The sequence below is a fragment of the Lissotriton helveticus genome, chromosome 10 (assembly GCF_964261635.1).
Source record: "Lissotriton helveticus chromosome 10, aLisHel1.1, whole genome shotgun sequence".
Taxonomy (NCBI): Eukaryota; Metazoa; Chordata; class Amphibia; order Caudata; family Salamandridae; genus Lissotriton; species Lissotriton helveticus.
Genome location: NC_136071.1, coordinates 394,744,743 through 394,763,364, shown reverse-complemented (window position 1 = coordinate 394,763,364; position 18,622 = coordinate 394,744,743). Strand labels below are relative to the sequence as shown.

General features: G+C 47.9%; 1 protein-coding gene across 2 annotated transcripts in view; it reads left to right on the top strand.

The window, feature by feature from the left end:
* The window catches only part of LOC144784166 (uncharacterized), a 561,738-nt gene that overhangs the window by 522,174 nt on the left and 20,942 nt on the right, over positions 1–18,622 (top strand). The window lies entirely within an intron of this gene.

Below are 18,622 nucleotides of genomic sequence, written 5' to 3'. Positions count from 1 at the left end.
CACCTGAAATCCTGAGGGTCGTTTTCCAGGCCACCTTGTATCTGCAATATGATTCGGATACCCCATGGTCTTTGCCACCACATGGGGTCTGTTAGTCTGAATTTGTAGAGCGCACGTTCACCGCATGGTTTCTTGGCGCTGTGTGCCGCTGGGGAACCCGTCCTGGCTTTCCCTGTGCGACGGTCCCTGTTGGGCATCCCCAAGGTGAAGCCAGGCATCCCCAGCAGCGAGGGGGCCGTTGTGGAGATTAAGCAAGCTATTGCCCAGAGTTGCAGCGTGGGACCCATGGTTAGAGAAGCACTGAGGCGAGATTTATCGAGCCCTCTGACATTGGTTCCGTACCCTGCCGTGTCGGGAATCGAACCCTGGTCCCGGGCTGACCTCTGCTTCTGGGTCCGCCGCCTCTAACCGGTGAGCCACACTTCTCCACTCATAGTAACACATCACTAGCTAGAGTAACCCTATCGCCCTAAGATGTCTGCAGCACAGTCATAACACCAGATGGCGTGTTCGCACCTTAGTATGACGTCATCAGCGGGGGTATTCTATCTCAGTGTGACATCACGTCCCTGTATCCGTAACAAACGTTCACATCACCACCAGCTTAGATATCCGCATCACAGTATGACATCATCAGTTATGATAAGGAGATCATGAGCAAGCGTATCTGCAGCACACTATCCCATCACTGCTGGGGTATTCATAGCAGAGTATGACATGACAAGCAGCTGCCCTCACAGTATACAATAACTTCACCCAATGGTGCATCCCGCACACTGTGTGCGGGCACACAGTGTAACATTCCTAGCGTGCTATCCGCGGGACAGTAGCCAGCCATAATATCCGCACCCCACGACATCTCCCATTGGGTGTCCCCATGTAATACTTTGATTTATACCCTGGGATATAACTTTTAGCACGCCTTGGTGTCATCAGCTCAGGGGTCTGCAGGACACCAGCAGCGGGGTGTCTACAAGACTCTGATGCCATCAGCAGGAGGCGCTGCAGTACAGGATGCTGTCGGCAGCTCCTGCAGCCATAACACTTCATGGCATCATTAATTGTGTGTCCGAACCACAGCTCCTGCAAACAGCGGCGGCCATGTCTGAGCCTAGCTACGACCTCAGTAGCCGGTGTGTCTAAACTAGGCAATGACACTAGGGCTCGGCTTAGCCACGTCCTATGACGTCACCAGTGCGTGTCTGCTTGTGATACCGAGGCCTCGACAACAGGTGAAGCCCCACTCCATCAGGATAGCAGGCGGGGCCCACACTGCACGCTGGGACACCAGCAGCTAGTGTCGCTCCGCCAGGCATGGGCATCAGCAGCTGCTTTAGCCCACACCCCTGAAATCACCAGTTGGAGTAACCATGCGTACTATCAGGGCCGGCGCTAGGCATGGGCAGTGTGGGCAGCTGCCCAGGGCCTCGTGCTCAGCACAATAACAGGGGGCCCCCGCTTTTACACTTTCACCTACTCCCCGAGGCCCCCCTCCCCAACCCGATCACATTGCTAATGTATTTGTGAGCAGTGAGGTGTCTTGACCTCGCTGTTCAGGGCGGCATTCCTGGGCGTGAATGGTGGGAGGAGGGTAAACAAGGGGTAGAAGATGTGAGAGCAACAAAGCCAATAATTACGGCAGCTCTCCAGAAAAAGGACGGGGCAGCACCTCTGTTAAAATCCTGTGGTGAAGAACTTGTCTGCCCTTTGTGTATTTCCTCTCCAGGCGATAGATGGCCCTTTTGTTTCCACGATGAGCCAGACATCAGCAGATAAGGAGAGGTTGATGAGGGGAGGAGGGAGCATTTAGCTCAGACTGCCACAGTAGGGCAGTGTTTATTTATTTTATGCGTTTTTATATAGCGCTGACTTTACCCGAATGTGTCAGAGCGCTTCACAATAAGAACAGTACTGATACATGAGGAGAAAATTCCAAGCGAACAAATTACACAAGCAAACGTTAAGAAGTTACATGAGGCAAAAGTGACAATTGTGAGGAAACAAAATACAAGAGGTAGCAAACGGTACATTACAGGAGGAAAAAGTGACATGGGTGCAGGTTACAAAAGCGTACAAAGTACAAGAAGAGGTATAGTACTGCAATAAATGGCAGACACTCAAACACAAGAACAAACGTTACGTAGGCAATGGTGGCACTTGTGCTCAGCAAAGTGTCTCATTACTGCTTTGAGGCACAGGAGAGGTGGTCCTTATCCCCTGGGCCTCAAAGCACTAAATCAGGCTGCAAGGTTAGGCATGGGGCCCCTTTCACTGGGACGTGGCCATTATCTAGTGCTTCGAAGTCCAGGGCAGGGGGCCCTCACAGCTCTCGACCAGGCTTTGTAGCCATTATTTTGTGCTGGGAGGCCCAGGACAGGGGGCCCTGTCCTTGGCCTCACAGTGCTACTGTTAGATCATTAATTTCTATTTCCCAGAGAGACTAGCATGTTTGCTTACCTGTCTAGGCCACCAGTGATAAACTTAGAGGGTTGTCTAGTAAATACAGCTAAGTTCGTAAAAATGGATTACCACCCAATTTCCCCAGCAGGAAGCTCCGTGGCCCCTCTTATCGTGAATTAAGCAGATTGACTGCTTTGTGACACACTTTGAGCCCTTCACTTATGTCTGAGGGGCTGTGAATTTCTTGTCCTTTTAATTACTTGTAGGGGATTTCATAGATATGATTTGACAGCCCATGTTTGTGCTGCACCTGTGTCTTGTTTAACAGGGCAGGGAAGGTGGGGTGGGGTGGAAGGCAGAAGGGAAGTACTGTAGCTGGACAAGGTTTATCGTTGTGAAAGAGTGCGACACACTGTCAGCTACTAACCATGAAAACATGTTGTCTGCCTTTTCAGATGTAGAAATGACAAGCAACTTCATTGATATTATGAGTTGAAAGACATTGAAAAACCTATTCAGTGTAATGTGCAAAGGAATAAATGCATTCCAATGAACTACTCCCAGCAGAGCCACCCTTTATCCGTTGGCCCTTGTCCCCAATCAGTTCCTCAGAAAAGCCGCAAGGGTCCTTAAACATCCCTCTTTTTTAGCTCTTCCTTTTGATCTCTGAAGATAGCAAAATGCGGCTGCACACGTGATTGTTGAAAAACTTTTAGTGCTATTCTGACCCTTTTTAGGGTCTTGCCTGCAAGAGCATGCGCTACCGCATGCGTCTTGCTTGCGAGACACTGTTGTATACATAAAAGGGCTTTGAACCTGCCCGTTGCTTACCACATGTTGATTTGCAGGGTACTCTTCTTTACAGCCTCATAATTGGTCAAGGCAGATCTAACATCACTTCCATTCCCCTCTGTGGAGCAGGGACCAGGCACTGATTGATTCAACTTAATCAGTGCACGTTCACTATGCCCGATGTGATTGAGGTACTATTTTATTCTGTTTAACTTTTAGTTTCCTGCAAACAGAAGACGTGAGACCGGTAAAAACGTGCCCAGCAGGACAAACAAAGTTGCAAAGATTTATTTTTTATAGTTAAGTTTCTTTTATTTTGCCAAGTCTTCTTTTCTTACTTTTCACTAATGTTTTCTTTCGTTTTTGCTTGTGTACACTGTTCTCAAATATAATTACAAATTAACAATGTTTCTTTCGTATGTGTTTTTTCTGAAAAATGCATTAACACATAATAGTTCAGTACACCTCCAAATGGGCCCACTCTAATTCACGCCAATCCATCCCACATCACCTCACACCAATCCACCCCACTTAATCCAATCCACCCTAGACCAATCCAAACCACCACACTCCACCACACTCCAATCCTCCCACCCCTCACACCAATCTACCCCACTTCAATCCAAAACAATCTGCCCCACTTCAGTCCAAAACAATCGGCCCCACTCCATTCCAAAACAATCTGCCCCACTCCAATCTCTGCACTCCAATCTGCCCCACTCCAATCTCCGCACGAAAATCTGGCTCACTCCAATGCAAAACAATCTGGCCCACTCCAACCCAAAAGAATCTGCCCCACTCCAATCTCCGCACTCCAATCTGCCCCACTCCATTCCAAAACAATCTGCCCCACTCCAATCAGCACCAATCCAAAACAATCTGCCCCACTCTTGTCTGCCCCACTCTTGTCTGCCCCACTCTTGTCTGCCCCACTCTTGTCTGCCCCACTCTTGTCTGCCCCACTCTTGTCTGCCCCACTCTTGTCTGCCCCACTCTTGTCTGCCCCACTCTTGTCTGCCCCACTCTTGTCTGCCCCACTCTTGTCTGCCCCACTCTTGTCTGCCCCACTCTTGTCTGCCCCACTCTTGTCTGCCCCACTCTTGTCTGCCCCACTCTTGTCTGCCCCACTCTTGTCTGCCCCACTCTTGTCTGCCCCACTCTTGTCTGCCCCACTCTTGTCTGCCCCACTCTTGTCTGCCCCACTCTTGTCTGCCCCACTCTTGTCTGCCCCACTCTTGTCTGCCCCACTCTCGTCTGCCCCACTCTCGTCTGCCCCACTCTCGTCTGCCCCACTCTCGTCTGCCCCACTCTCGTCTGCCCCACTCTCGTCTGCCCCACTCTCGTCTGCCCCACTCTCGTCTGCCCCACTCTCGTCTGCCCCACTCTCGTCTGCTCCACTCTCGTCTGCTCCACTCTCGTCTGCTCCACTCTCGTCTGCTCCACTCTCGTCTGCTCCACTCTCGTCTGCTCCACTCTCGTCTGCTCCACTCTCGTCTGCTCCACTCTCGTCTGCTCCACTCTCGTCTGCTCCACTCTCGTCTGCTCCACTCTCGTCTGCTCCACTCTCGTCTGCTCCACTCTTGTCTGCTCCACTCTTGTCTGCTCCACTCTCGTCTGCTCCACTCTCGTCTGCTCCACTCTTGTCTGCTCCACTCTAATCCAAAACAATCTGCCCCACTCAGTTCCATCCCACTCCAATCCAATCCACCTCACCCTTATCCAATCCAACCCAACCCACTCCAATCCACCCAACTTCAATCCAATCCACCCATCTTCAATCCAATCCATCCAAATCCAATCTACCCCACTCCAATCTGCCCCACCACACTCCAACCCAACTCACCCCAATTTAATCCAAGCCACCCCACTCAATCCAATCCACCCACTGCAATTCAATCTACTCCACTCAAATCCACCCCACCCCAATCCAATTCACCACAACCCCTTCCACCCCACCTCACTACATTCTACCCCACTCTATTCCACCCCACATCACTCCAGTCCACCCCACTCCTGTTCACTCTTCTTCACTCCAATCCACCCCACCCCAATCCAGTTCCACCTTCCCATTTTAATCCACCCCACTCCAGTCTAATCTACAACATTCATTCCACCCCACTCCACTGCAGTTCAATCCACCCCACTTTACTCCAATCCACCCAACTCTACGCCAATCCAATCCACCCGCCCTAGTTGACCACCCCACTAAGTCCAATCCCTCCAGCCCACCACACTCTAATCCACCCCACCGCAAACCAATCTAACACACCCTACTCCAATCCACCTCACCCCATTTCAATCCATACCACTCCAATCCAATCCACCCCACCTACCCAGTCCAACTCACTCCAACTCGCTCTATCCCAATTCAACCCAATCCACCCAAATCTACTCCAATCCACTCACTGCCTCAGTCCACCCAACCCACTCAACCCGATTCCACCCTACTCCAATCTACGGCACTCTACTCTATGATGCTGCACTTGATGACACTGCACTCTACGACCCTCTCGGACACTGGACGACTAAACTCTACTCCCCTCTACTCAACTGTATGATACTCTACTCCCCCTATTCCACTCTACAACTACTACTCTAACAAATCCAGTCAATTACACTCTATTCCTATCACTTCACTCAAGGACACTTCATGCCACTAACTTTTAACCATGCTGAAAAACAGCCACACTGGTGTACACCACGGCAACTCAACATTGCCAAAGCCAAGATTTCTTCTAGGTGAGACCGATTGGCTTTGCCAATGCTTATTAGTAGTGATGTTATTCTGAGCCTTTGCCTAAAATATTTAGCATGAAAAGAGGCACACAATACATTCGATATTAACTTAGTGGTGAAACGCACAATACCTATGTGGTGGTGTGTCAAAGGTATTTTTAGCTGTCATTTGAATTATCACGTACATATAAAGGTGTTTCATTCCACTTTTTCTAAGGAGTTACTATTATACTATTTAATGACGCTCAGATAATAGATCCTGGAAGAACGATTGTGTCTTGCATAGAGTCAAACTGCTGATCTGCAGTTAGACAGCAGGGTGCAACTCACAAAACTATTCTGCTATCAACTGTGAACAAACTAAGGCCTTTGCTCGCCTCCTCTCCATGCTTTGTTTGTCAACAGATTTACTATCCAATCCTAGGCCCCAATTATTAGCGACACCACACAATGATAAAGGCCCGGCAAGTATTTAGCCATATTTGTTGAATGTACGGAGTACAAATCCACTTTACGGAGAGATCAGAAAGAAGATAGACATTGTGCAAGGGGTTTCTTTGGCCTCACATGTAAAGGTGTAGCCATAGTATTGCAATGGTGCTCACTAACTCATTCCTTAATCCCCATCTTCAGACCTTGGTTTTAGTACATTGGCAAGATGGCAGCCATTTGGAGCTTTCCTTTTCAAAGGTTTATCATTGAGAAACGTAATTTGTAGTGTTGCGAAAAGCATACATTACTGTTACCCAGTTTAACAACATGCATGCTGCAGCGATTTTTGCGCTGTGCAGCATTTCTCAAAAACCCACTTTACATGACGAGCTCACCTTGTCATGAGTGTACCAGAGGTACACCTCATGACGAGCTGAGCTCGTCATGAGCGTCGAAGGGGTTAAAGATAAGTTAATCGTAGGCTGGACAGCCTGTTAAGTGAGTAATTAAATAGGTACACTTCTGAAATTCTACATGAAATATGAGAGGTCTGAACTTCCATGCCAACCTTATGTCAGCTAGCCTGTTCGAGGTTGCACACTGATTACAACAGACATTACGTTACCCCACCAAGCAGCCATAAAGATTAATATTCAATGCCGTGTAACCCACAGCAGCAATTTGCAAGCAGTTCTAATTCATTTGAATGGGATTTTAGCTATTCAAGTGTCTTACTTCGATGTGTCCAATTAACAAATTGTATGGTATTGTAGCATTTGTTTAGTTCTTACTACCCATATGTGAGGAGCTGAAGCACTTACCAACATAGATAGCAAGCTACAACATGTGTGTGGTTGGAAGGGTGTTGTGTTGTTTTGAGCTTATGTGTAATGTGTTTTATGTCCTGCGAGATAGCCGAGGTACAGCTTACTTTATGGGACGCAGCACCAGAGGGTGAGATGGGTGAGGGTATGTGAGAGGGAGACTCACAAACTGTAATTATAATAAGGAATTCCCAGCTTAGCCATAGCGATAGGGAATGATGTGCGTCTGTACCCCAAAAAGGGTGATAATCACAGAAGGCCCTGTAATCCACATGGTGACATGTGCCTGGCAGCAAAGGCTTTCAATGAGTAAAAAGATGCCCAAATTGCTACAAAATATTAATTGGTGACATAAGCTGTAGCCATGCACTATTGTATTTATTTATTTATTTAGAGGCAGAGATACGGCCTAATGCTAAAAAAGTACACCTAATGAAGGCGGAAGGAAGCCAAAGAGAAATCAAGGCGGACAACCTCAACAGAAACAACACAAACTTTAAAACATCCAAATTCCACCGACTTCTAAGGGCCCGAAGGAAGCCAGCATTTTAGCAGGACTTCACACAAGCCTCTCACGCTGCAGAAAGCTGTCAAAAGCAGATAATCACCAGTTGGACGGGTCTTATTTGGATTGTAGTTCAGACCCCAGACACACTGGTACCCTGCACATGGAAGGGTGAGTGACAGAGCGCTTGGCAGATTTTTGCCCTAAGAGCACAAGAGAAATTGTGCTGCTTAGTGTTGCCTTGCTGGCATCACCCCTCCATGCAAGCCCAATATTTTACTTGGAGTCCCAGGTACTTTGCTCATTCTAGCTAATATGAGGAAATATTCTCATGACCTTTAGGAATTTCCTCCCCGAAATGTTCACCACATTATTAGTAGTGAATGACATATCAGGGTAAAAAAGACACAGTTGAAGCAATAAGACTTTCCTTGCTTCCATTATTTTGTCTAGGAGAGCATTGTGGCACAGATTTGTAGATCTCAGTTGTTCAATCTTGCCCCAGCTCTTCTCTGATCCAACAAGAGTATGCAGTTCCTTTTAAAGACAGTGGAATACATGTGTAGAAATACTGTTTATTAGAGGGGGGATATGCTGCAATAGGAGCAAGTGCCCGATACACCTGTATGTGTGTCATGCTTCATCATAGGGCAAGCTCCATTTCAGGCCAGCATTGCAACGTCCAACAGGCGCCCACAAGGGGGTACTTTACCGGAGATCTTTTCATAGAACTTTTGGATCATTATATATAGTAAGGAGCTTGTATGCTGGACCTAACCGCACCTGCCACCCCCCAAGAGCCTTGTAAAAAAAATGTTTTATGTGTCTCCACAGGTTAACTTTACTTCTGATCTCCAATGTCTTGAGGAATATGCTGATCGGCTCAGAGGGCAGATTCTACCAATAACTTCCAGATGTGTACAGGACATGATACGAAGATGTCAATTTCTTTTTAATCACATTCCTGCCCTACCCCATATATTTTTCTCAAGTTGGACGACCACATAAAGTTGTGAATATATAGAAGAATAGTACTATCTTTATGGGGCGATTGAAGGATTTTCATCAGAATAGTGCCATTCTGCCACTATCACTTTCAACAGTTCTGACACCAAATGAAAAACCTTGGTATGAAAACCCCATAAATCTGCAGCGTACCTTTACTTTAACCCCTTTAGTGCTGCCGTCGGCCGTTGGATGTTGCGAGCACTACCTCCGTAGTGCTGCGCACGTCCAATTGCTGAGGCGGCCCACCCGTTTCTTAGAACGTTCAGCACTGGCGCTGAACGTTCGACGCATGAAACGGGTTAAACACACAGATACTAAACTTTACATAATGAATCAATACCAGGGAGTCACCCAATGAGAATAACCTAGAACTTTGAAGTTACTCCATTTATGTTTCACTGGAATTGGCTTTTTATGTACTTATCAATTTACTTATCTCCCCATTGTCAGATTGCAATGTTCCCTTTTATCTGCTTTTTATAAGAAATGTATATTCCTTCACATGTGAGGAGAATATCATTCTGAATCCTAAATCCGAAAGGTTTTTTTCTACCGAACTCTGCTGTCCTTTTTTGTTCTAGTCTGATTTATGAAGCACTCAAAAATAATAAAAAAGTTATATGTATCTGAATTCAATTTCATCTCGCTATACCTTGTTGCATATTTAACTAGGAGTTAGAATAGCCATCTTTGTTAGATCTGCGTCTAGCATCCAATGTGACTAATGTAATCCACTTAATACAATTTTAAAATAGACATATTTCATTTGGATATTTATCTTTTAGTTCAGGTTACTGGTATCAACAGTATGTCTCTTAAATCAATGACAAAGATCAATAGTCTTGTGATGTCAGTTTTATATGATGTCACTTCTTGTGATGTCACAAGCAAATTAGAGGGGCCTCACATCTTCCCTTTCGCCCAGGGCCCCACAAGTCCTAGAACCTGCCCTGGACTATGACATCAGCACCTGGCGTAAGCACGACATTAAGACGTAAACAATAACAAGCTGTGTGTTCAGATTCACTTTCAGACAGTGTGTCCGTCCATGGGCTCATCCAGGCGTCTCCTTCTGGCACAAGGACCCGGACACGCCTCTTCCATTCGCCAGGCCCAGCCTGACACTTCTAAACGCCATGAGACCCGTAAGACCAGGGCTTAGTTGGCCATCTCTGGCCATCTGTTGCCTCCTTGCACGCACCCCCGCCATCCCTTCCCTCCCGTAATTACAACTGTCACTTAATCTCCCCAGTGCCCCACCTCCCATCGGTGTTGCTTGTTTGTTGGGTTTCTGTGCCAGAATCATGTCTCCAGGGTATGCTGAACGTTGGCAGCACGCTAATCACGTGTGTGTCAGATGGCTTCGTACAATGAGCTGAAGCAATCCAGGTACTCGTGTGCTTGTGTAGGGTCTAGAGCAGAGCAGATCTTTTCAATGGCTTGGAAGTGGTGCTGCAAACAGGTAATTGTAGAGCTCTGATTAAGGCTGCAAGGTAATAATGAACCACAGGAGCTAATGAGGTCTGCACTATATTGTTTGCCTTGGTCATGCTGCTGCTTGTTTTCACTTTCATGCATTTAACTCGCCATTGAAAACGGATTCATGCTTTTTTTGCACTTAGTTACTTTCTGCACTAGTGCACGCTCTGTGTCCAAGCACATGACCACGTTAGCCAGAAAGTCACAGTTTTGCATGTAATGCAAATGTGGGAGCCCCCACAGTAAAAACGCTGTAAAAAATAGATTATGGAAATGAAGACCAGCATACTAGCCGAATAGCGGTGCGTGTCAATGTTTTACTTTTATCGTAAACATCGCAGTGAGTATGAGGCATTTTTCTAATAGTACGAAATCTGAGAAATGAATTCCATGCGAGTGCCTTAATTTCTTTAACCATTGCTACAATTGTACATGAAGAGAAAAAAAACACAGCGGACGCAAGCTTTTTTGTATGTATTGGTTTTTGTAGCAATGGTGCCACGCCACGCTTTAGTTTAAACTTCTAAATCTAAAGCGCTGGGTACCACCATTGCTACAAAAGTCAAATTAATAGAAAGAGAAAGCCAGGCGGATGCCTTATTTCTTGTGGCTTAACGCTAATGCGGTCGACCTTAAAGCAGGGGGTCCAGGTTCGAGCCTGGCAGGAGGCTCAAGCATCCTGTGATTCTGGGCAAATCACTTAATCTCCCTGTGCCTAAAAATGAATGTGTCCTTGTGTAATGTTACTGGTGCTCATGTTAAGCACTATGATACCTTCAGGTCGAGTTTGCACTATATAAAACTGCAAAAGAAAAGCCAATAGCTCACCATTTAACTAATGAGAGGCCTGTTGCAATGCAAATGCTTGCTCTTCACCTATGGAATGGGAAACGTCGATCCTTCTAAACAGTTACATGTTTGTTGTAGATATAAATGGATGGATAGCGACACATTTCCGCAATCTTTTCAGGATGATGATTATGCCCACGCCAATATACTGAAACACCTTCAAACACGCAATGCTTTATGTTTCTGATTAGTTTTGCATTCAAAACTGCTCAATCGTTTTCCACAAACTCTACTTAATTCTCAAAAAGTCTTCGGCATAATTTGATATTTCTAATACATTTGCTGTTTCTATATATTGATCTGGCAAAAATATTTTCAAATAATTTAGTATTAGCTATATTGGTGAAATAATTTAGTTTAAAAAAAATGACGATGGACAATGGTATTTGAAAATATTCCCTGACATTGTCTTCTAAGCCTGAGCAAATATGTGACACGATTGAATAATTCTGAAAAAATACTTTGACACCAAATGTACAAATGTTTTCACAGTTTTGTAGCATCATTTTTTTGCAATTTTAGTGACAAAACAGAGATAGATGCACCCAATTATTTTGAATTGTCACATTTGTAAACGTAAATTTATTTTGCAATTAGCAGCAAGCATTGCCAATGCCAAGCATTGCGGCTCTTCCATCGATGAAAGGATTTCTCAAGTTTCAGTAGGTCACACAAAAACAGGCGCGGGATGGCCATAACCAATGCAAGCTTGCTTCATTCAGACCAAGCAGACACAGCAACAAGTAGCAGTGACGATATCTTCCCACATTATGAGAACACCTGTAGCATTAGCAGGAGTGTAAACTGTCCTTTACAGATTACGGTTACCACATGTGCAGGTAGAGGTTCAAGCTTTCCTCACATACATACAAACGCTGTAACAGGGGCATACACGGTTCTGTAATCCCAAATATAAAGAGTAGGTATTAGCAGTGCAAGCTGACCTGACTCAGAACAAATGTAGTATATGAAATATCAATTCAATCTTCAATCACATTAATTCAAGTGAAGGCGCAGACAGTAGCGTGCAAGCTACTCCCCCCCCCCCCACACACAACTTCCATCATAGAAAAAAAACACTGTGCAACTACTCCACACAAGGCTATCAGAAGAGCCAGTTTGCCTCTCCCAGAACCAGCATAGCCTATGCAATAGCAGTGCAAGGTCCCTTAACGTACATGTTTCGACTGCTTCAACCTCGGGAACTCCCCCCTATCCTTCACTGTATGCCTAATTATAATGTGTTGCTTATATTGTCATGCACCCTTATGTCCTGCTATGCAATGTATGCCTAATTATAATGTTTAGCTTATATCTTTATACATCCCTATGTCATGCTATGTAATGCACCTATGTATGTAAAGTGCTCTGATACTCCCGGGTCTAACTATTACTATATAAAACCTATAACATAAAAATAAAAACAAAACAAATACTGCACAAGTAACCACTGTGGTAGCTACCCGCACACACAGTGCGAATACAATACTGAAAGCAGTAGTGTAATCTTTCCTAAGAGAAGCACAGGCAGAAGCCATGCAAGCTTCTCACCCACACATATGCGAAAGAATAGGGATGAGGCATCCGCGGTGCAAGCTTCCAGCAACTGCAGAGCAAATAGCGGCCCCAGTCTGCATTATATATTGAAAATCTATCTACTTTTTAGGTCTCGGCCTTCGCAACGTGCATGCGTTGCAAAGCAAAAAGACCTTTTGTCTTAGCTTTGGCTTTTCAGCCAAGCATGTGCACACGTGCCATTGCCTTCAATGGCAACTCATGCACATCAGGAGATTCACACGCGGGAGCGCGCGCAACCATCTGGCAGCAATTATCGCTTCCGCGAGTGAATCGCGCCGCAGCCCTCCTATCTACCCCCCCCCCCCCCACCTCGCGAGGCGCTCGTGTTTGTTTTTTAGGTCTCGACCTAAAGCATTGCTTTAGCAATGCTTGTTTGTTGAGATTATAGATAGCGGTCCAAAAAGTCTACCTAGCTGCGGATCGCGTACAGTTCATGTGATTCAGGCACGTGCACATCAAACACCGCAAGCCTCGGCATCAGACTTCAAAGGGATCCGCTCCCCCGCTTCTGACTTCAAAGGAATGCGCTTCCCCGCCTCGCCACAGCAATGCCGAGAGCTTGATCTCCTTCCCATGCACCCACGATTGTCCCTGTGCGCCTCTCAAAACTGCCCCTCCTCACCCCTGTGAGGATGATGCATCTGGATGTTTACATATCAATTCCACTTAAACCAATCAAGTTTGAGAAATCATCTTTTGGTATCGTATCAGATTCTGTTTAACGCTTTAGCCAGCAGATCTATTTGTTGGTGGCAGATGGTCGTTGATCCTCATTTGTTAGTAAAATGTCGATATGCGATGTACGCTGGCATTGCCTCGCTTTTAAAAGCAAAACAATATTTCAGGAATCTTTGGCTTTCAATGCATTATCCTACTTTGCTGAATGGCATTAACCAATTTTGTTGCTTTTCGAGCACTTTCACTTTGCGTTATTGCACTTACCTGCAACGGGTGCTGGGCCTTCCTGTCAGTTTTACATTCTACCCATTCGCACATTAATGATCGTTTTCTAGGTAAGCAAAACCTCATAAAGAACATTGATATGACGTGTTGTTTTTTTTTCAATACCACCCGAATGCTTATTTATTCTCAGAGGTGGATTTCACGGTATTGAGTCACTTCACAGTCTCCAGTTACGTTGCAGATAAGGAGGAACGGCTCATTATTTGAACGTAACACTTCGGAGAGTTTCTCAAGGGCTTCCACGCCTTTCATCTTCATAAGGGCACGAACATTTTGTTGGAATTTATTTTCTGCAGTCTAATATTTAACCCCCCCACATGAAAGTCTTTATCCTGCAGCTGTATACCAAGCTCCATTTTAATGAGTTTTTTTATTGCTGTCAGACGAATCAGGTTTTCATACCTGTTGTGTTGTTCTATCAATTTGGCAAATTATTGCTAATATGTTCTGAAACAAAAGACGTTTTATTGGCTTCCCTTTCAGTTGTTTTTTAGGTCTCGACCTCTGCCAATGCCTCTGGCATTGCAGATGTCGAGACATATAGAGGTGAAATACGAAAGCTAAACTAGGCGGATTACGCCGAGTGCATGTGCTCCCGTGCACAAGCTTGCTGCCATTTGCTCCCCAGCCGCCTGCATCATCGCATCGGACCCGCCACAGCAATGCAGAGAGCTTCACACTTCAAAGGAATGCTCTCCCCCGCCCCCCTCTGCGCAATGCCTCGCTCCCATTTGCTCCTCGTCTCTCCGTGCTAATTGCATTAGCCTTTGTTCTTAGTTCATAGAGTCTAGGCTTCAAATCTGTCAAAAACGAGCTTGTGGATGCACAATTGTGTTTTTGTCGGTAAATTCCCGCATTTGGATGTTTGCTAACTTGTCTGTTCATTGAGCGTGCTTGCTAGCATCATTTGGTCTGTTGCTCCCATCATTTGGTCTGTTGCTCCCAGGGTAATGTGCACTCTTGGGGATTGACAAGCAGTCTCGATCTTTGCTGCAGCCATAGGTATTAACAGGAGACTTATCCTTTCTAAGAGAACTCAGGAAGATTTTATTAGCTTGTGGCATTAGGGGTATAAATATAATGGCCTCCCTTCATCTGTCAACAAAACATGTAGTACGTTGACATTGCTCAAGAACACATACAAAAAAGTCAACTTGCTATCTAAAATATTTCTAGGTGACCTAGCACTGGCGAGGCCCTAGAAAAACCAGAAACCAACAATGTTTAGCCCAGGCTAACACACAACAGCAGAGTGCAATATAAAGCACTAAATAAAACCAACATAATCGCCAGCCAATCTCTCCCATTTGCTCCCCGTCTCTCTGCGCTTACTGCAATGTGTCCCCCCCCCCATAGCGCTGTTTTTGACGCTTCCGACTTCAAAGGCTAACGCTCCCCCACCCCCTCCACAGCAATGCCGAGGGCTTGTTTCAGAAAGTCGGTGTGCTTGATGCGGTCTCCCTGACGGGGTTTGTCAAGCACTATGGCATCAAAACTATTTCTCTTGATGCAAGCACTTACCTCCATTGCATACATTGCTTTCGCATGAGCATGAATCAACAAAAAGCACTTTTAAATTCTTTTGCTTTACGAGGTGAGGAATGGGATGCTCGTGCAATTATGTGCATTATGCATACTTGGTTGTCATGCAGGCTTGCAACCTTTGTTTGTTGAGATGTTCGAGATGGTGCATGGGTACATGGAAAGTATGCATACATGTGATAATAAGAGGAGCTGTAATGCTGTGAGTTTTGTGGTGTGAGACACGGTGGTTCTAGCCCATATCTCATTAGAAAGTTACAAGGCCCAAATCGGCGCAGGCAGGTGATGCTCTTCTCTACACCCACCCACTTGTCTCAGGCATCTAGACGAGTCACCCAGATTGAATTGGTGAGTAAGTTGGACTAAATTTTCCTTGGCTGTGATTGGCTTCATCGTGGCAGCCAGGTTATGTGGTCTACTGTGATCTGAGCCGCAGGCTAATTGGTGGCAAGGCTTCCTCGCGTGCCGTGTATCTCTCATCTTCCTCCTCTAACTCTCTCGTCATGCATCTCACATTCACTGTCTCGTGCACTAACTTTAACAGTCTCTCATTCATTGTATCTTGCATTGAGTTTCTCCACAGCCTTCCTCTCCTTGTCTCTGTCTCTCTCTCTTCATGCATCTCACATTCTGAACGTTCCTCTCGTCCTGCAATCTCACTAGTTTCTTTCTCTCTCTCTCACCCTTGCTCTCATAACGTATCACAATTCTAATCTCTCTTGCCTTCTTCGGTCTCGTTATCCTTGTATTTCACACTCAGTGACTCTCCCTCCTTACACTCTCTTTCTGTTCAGTGACCTTCATTCATGGCCTCATGTTCAAATCTCAGGTCGTGCAGCATCTGCAAATTATTTGTGTGCAGAGGTAGATGTTAAACATGATCACAGCACAAAATGGCATTCAGTAGGATTCAATATTCATATTAAAGAGGCAGAAGTGTTCTTTGTGAATCCTGCCGAATGCCCGTGAATGCAAGGATAGAAGCCTATAAAGGGCAGCAGACTTAAGTCCCTCCAATCATATTCACAAAATTGTGTTTTTTTTGTTTTTTGTTTTTTGTTTTTTTATTGCAGTCGATGTCTATCAAAGGGACAAGGGCTGGAAAGAAAAATACAGCTCAAATGATGCCAAGTGCTCTGTGGAGGCATTTTTCTTTCCAGTGCCAGAGCTGCCTTCACCCTCACACACCCTCTCACCCTCTCACCCCCTCTCACCCTCACACACCCTCTCACCCCTGCTCACCCTCACACCCCTCACCCTCACCCACCCTCACCCTCACACACCCCTCACCCTCACACACCCCTCACCCTCACACACCCCTCACCCTCACACACCCCTCACCCTCACACCCCCTCACCCTCACACCCCCTCACCCTCACACCCCCTCACCCTCACACCCCCTCACCCTCACCCCCACTCACCCTCACCCCCACACACCCTAACCCACCCTCACACCCCCTCACCCTCCCTCACACACCCTCACACCCCCTCACCCTCCCTCACACACCCTCACACCCCCTCACCCTCACACACCCTCACCTCCCTCACCCTCACAACCCTCTCACCCTCACCCCCTCACCCTCACAACCCTCTCACCCTTACCCCCTCACACCCCCACACACCCTCACCCCCACACACCCCCACACACCTTCACCCTCACACACCCTCACTCACCCTTACTCACCCTCACTCACCCCCTCACCCTCACAACCCTCTCACTCACCCTCACACCCCACACACCCTCACCCTCACGTCCCCTCACCCTCACGTCCCCTCACCATCACACCCCCTCTATCCCTGACACCTCTTCACCCTCACACCCCCTCACTCTCACACCCCTTCACCCTCACACCCCTTCACCCTCACACCCCCTCATCCTCACACCCCCTCATCCTCACACCCCCTCATCCTCACCCTCACACACCCTCTCACCCTCACACCCCCTCACCCACCCCTCACCCTCTCCCTCACCCTCACACACCCTCACACCCTCACACACCCCCACTCTCACACCCCTTCACCCACACACCCCCCATCCTCACCCTCCCTCATCCTCACACACCCTCTCACCCTCACACCCCCCTCACATCCCCCGATCCTCCCTCACATCCCCTCATCCTCCCTCACATCCCCTCATCCTCCCTCACACATCCTCACCCTCACCCTCACACCCCCTCATCCTCACCCTCACATCCCCTCACCCTCACATCCCCTCACCCTCACACCCCCTCACCCTCACACCCCCTCACCCCCTCACCCCTGACACCTCTTCACCCTCACACCCCCTCACTCTCACACCCCTTCACCCTCACACACCCTCTCACCCTCACACCCTCTCACCCTCTCTCACCCTCACACCCTCACCCCCTCACCCTCTCACCCCCTCACCCCCTCACCCTCACACCCTCTCCCCCACCCCCTCACCCTCTCCCTCACCCTCTCCCTCACCCTCACACACACTCTCACCCCCCACTCTCACACCCCATCACGCACACACCCCTTCACCCACACACCCCCTCACCCACACACCCCCTCATCCTAACCCTCCCTCATCCTCACACACCCTCTCACCCTCACACCCCCTCACATCCCCCCATCCTCCCTCACATCCCCTCATCCTCCCTCACATCCCCTCATCCTCCATCACATCCCCTCATCCTCCATCACATCCCCTCATCCTCCCTCACACCCCCTCATCCTCATCCTCACACCCCCATCCTCATCCTCACACCCCCATCCTCACCCTCACACCCCCTCATCCTCACCCTCACACCCCCACCCCTCATCCTCACCCTCACACCCCCACCCCTCATCCTCACCCTGACACCCCCACCCCTCATCCTCACCCTCACACCCCCTCATCCTCACCCTCACACACCCTCATCCTCACCCTCACACACCCTCACCCTCACACCCTCTCACCCTCACACACCCTCACCCTCACATCCTCTCACCCTTGCATCCCCTCACCCTCCCTCACACCCCCTCACACTCCCTCACCCTCACTCACCCTCTCACCCACCCTCACACACCCTCACTCACACACCCTCACCCTCTCACACCCTCACCCTCTCACACCCCCTCACCCACCCCCTCACCCACCCCCTCACCCACCCCCCCACCCACCCCCTCACCCACCCCCTCACCCACCCCCTCACCCACCCCCTCACCCACCCCCTCACCCACCCCCTCACCCATCCCCTCACCCATCCCCTCACACACCCTCTCACTCACCCTCTCACTCACCCTCACACACTCTCTCACTCACCCTCACACACCCGCTCACCCTCACACACCCTCTCATCCACCCTCACCCACCCTCACACCCCCTCACCCTCACACCCCCTCATCCTCACACACCCTCTCCCTCACACCCACTCACACCCCCTCACCCTCACCCCCTCATCCCCCCCTCACCCACACCCACTCACACCCCCTCACCCTTACACACCCTCACTCACACACCTGCACCCCCACACACCCTCACTCTCACACACACACTCACTCTCACACA